This window comes from Nelumbo lutea, chromosome 8, assembly GCF_056320005.1.
Source record: "Nelumbo lutea isolate HS-2025 chromosome 8, American lotus-T2T, whole genome shotgun sequence".
In the NCBI taxonomy this organism is placed as follows: domain Eukaryota; kingdom Viridiplantae; phylum Streptophyta; class Magnoliopsida; order Proteales; family Nelumbonaceae; genus Nelumbo; species Nelumbo lutea.
Genome location: NC_142691.1, coordinates 56,924,045 through 56,927,353, shown reverse-complemented (window position 1 = coordinate 56,927,353; position 3,309 = coordinate 56,924,045).

The window sequence follows — 3,309 nt, the reverse complement described above, 5'->3', positions numbered from 1 at the left end:
GGGGCCTAAAACACTATAACAAATGAGTTCTTGTGGAAGTTAAAAAGGATGAGACCTCGTGGCATTGCCCCTGGGGCTGGGCTAGGTTAGGCCAAGGCTCTTTGGCCTGTGGCCCAGCCCAAACATGGCCTGGTGCAAGCATGTCCCGTGGCATTGCCTAGCACGTCATTTAGTCATATTTTATAGCATTTTTTTTCAATTTCATTTAATCATTTTATACTTTAATTGTATGAATTGATTATACATATGGAATAAAAGTTGAAAATGAGATGGAATAAAATCATTTTATATTTCAATTTCATTTAGCCTTTTATTATTTTTATAATTTTTTCAAATTTTGATTCTTTGTACTAAAAACAAAAAAGAAATAAAATGAAATAATATGGGCCAACCCGGTCCAACCTGGCCTGGCCCAAGGCCTGGGCTTGTGTTGGGCCTTACCCCAAACCTGCACCCGAATGTGGGTCATGCATACACCACTATCTTTCAAGCTGAGCATCGCAAAGAGATTCTTCGTTATATATATAATTACCAGGTATGTCCTGCTTCAAGTTAAACTCAAAGAGGAGGTTTGTAGGTTCAATTACACCACTCGCTCTGCAACTTAGGGAGGAGCTTCACACTCAACCTTACCTTGAAATAAAATGGAGCAGAACCTGCCACATATGTGCAAAGGTTGATTTTACTTGATTAATCTTCAACATGTTAACTATGTTACATTAGAAAAGCAAAGCTTATGCTAATTAATTATAATGTTGTATTACAGGATGACCTGTACTACCCTCATCCCTTCATCCAAGTCTTGCTGTGGAATAGTCTTCTTTCTTACTAAACCACTGCTGACAAGATGGCCCTTTAACAAGTTGAGAGAGATGACGCTGAAAACAACCATGAAGCACATCCACTATGAAGATGAGAACAGTCGATACATTACGATTGGATGTGAAAAGAAAGTAATACATATATAACAGTAAAATTATTCAATCTTATATTTGAATTCTGTTCAATCTATATATATTGGGTGTATATTTATTACCTCTGCAGAATGAGGCTAGTTTTTATATACTATTTCCTTGACTTGGTCACAGGTGTTATGCATGGTTTCTTGTTGGGTGGAGATCCAAATGGGGATGCATTCAAGCACCACCTTGCCAAGATTCCAAATTACATTTGGGTTGCTGAAGATGGAATGAAGATGCAGGTTTGTGATAAACATCAAATGGGGATGCATTCTTTTCTTTTTTGTGTGTTGTAGTTGGAAAGAGAAAACAATAATGGAGATAAAACAGAAAAAGCTTGAAGTTTACAAGCACAAGTGTCTTGGATTTCCTCTTGTTGAATCTCATCCTAATGGCAGATATTACTGCTAGACTGCTAATAGCATTAATTTCACACAACCTAAGGTATTCAGTTCAAAGATAGTCGAGCTCCATGCTCTTAATCATAGAAGTTGAAATAGCTATAGTCCTCCAATTAGAAAAATATATTCTACACATGAAAGTAAATGAGCTTTACTTGTATGGAATCACACACCTTAACTAAAAGTAACTGAGCTGTTTTGTTATCTAACCATAAGGAATTATCATCTGAAATCTCAAGAAAGAACGCCCCCATTATGTAAAACCAAAACTCACAAGAGAGAAAGTGAAAGTCTCTTCCTAGTGCAATACTCTCCCCAATATGTTTAAAAGAACCCTCTTTTGACACTGTTAGATTGTTCTCTATCTCTTTGTGAATGTCGGGCTTGGTCATATGTACAAGGTCAAATGAGTCCATACATTATCCTATAGTTAAATAATAAAAATTTTTTAAGTTATAAATAAATACGAAAATTATAGAAGAATTTAGACACCTCTTTGATATTACTGGTGAGCCAATTATTTGGGAATTTTTTTCCCTTAGAATGAATTAATGTGACCCCGCGTACTGAGTACCACATCAAACTCAATGAAAAGAGAATATGACACCTAGACAAGTGGTGACAAAATGAAGTAAACTGAGCACTAGGAGTAGGAGACTTGAGAGGCCTCTGCAATCGGCACTAATAGACCAGAAACGCCACAACGGAGGTCAACTTATTGCTCCAACAGAGAATCAACCGTATCAAACCTAGCTCCTGTAATAAATCCAAACTCAAAAGATAACTTGTCAAGGGAAAACCCCAATCCTTGGAAAATAAAAAACTCCAACATCAATTCTAAATTTGTAACAGGGACAAAAGAAGGTAAAGACCCATCTAATTTACTGGTTACCACATGAATGATGGGTTATCGGTTTTTTAGATACCATGCATACCTTTTCAATACCAAGGTGGGGGTCTATGGAAAAAGCCAAAAAAAAAAAAACTTTTAGGGTACTATGATGGGGGATGATCCCATCTGTGGGTAATGAAGCATTTGGGGAGAGAGAGAGAAGGGTATAACGTTGGTTAGCGTATTGAGTGGGGTGAGGGTGGAACAATGGATGTATCCGAGGTCCAAAAGTCTACTCCTAATGACTTTCAGACTAAAAACAAACAAAATCTTGAATAAGCTGCTTGTGAATTGTGATAGCTCGGCAAATGAAAGAGTTTACTGGTTGGGACGGGCAAAGGAGGTCTCCCACTACAAAGCTAACACATATTGTTGCTACCAAATTTAACTAAAGTGTAATAGTCATTTGTTTCTTCTTTGGATGGGGGATGATCCCTTCTGTGGGTAATGAAGCATTTGGGGAGAGAGAGAAAGGGTATAACGTTGGTTAGCGTGTTGAGTGGGGTGAGGGTGGATTAATGGATGTATCCGGGGTCCAAAAGTTTACTTCTCCTAAAGACTTTCAGACTAAAAACAAATAATATCTTGAATAAGCTGCTTGTGAATTGTGATAGCTCGGCAAATGAAAGAGTTTGCTGGTTGTGACGGGCAAAGGAGTTATCCCACTACAAAGTTAACACATATTGTTGCTGCCAAATACGGAGCTGAGGGCAATGCTGATGGATTTAACATGTTGAGAGAAAGAAGACGTCAAAGGCCACTGGAGTTATTCCAAGGGCATAACTTACAACAATTAAATTAGCCAAGAGCTATAAGGGGTCAGACTAAGCAAGACAGAAAACTTAAAGTTTAAGTCTGTGTGCCTACCTTAATGTGTGAGCCCCTTTTATAGCCAGTTTTGCTTTAGAAAGGGAACAGTTGGGAGCAGGTGGCGGCAGTTGGTAGTGGTTGATGATGGATGCCCATGATGCACCTGACCGGTGCCACATGTCAAAATTTGCATGTCAACCAAATATCCCTACATCACTTGCCCCCCACACTCGAGGCCATAGAGGCC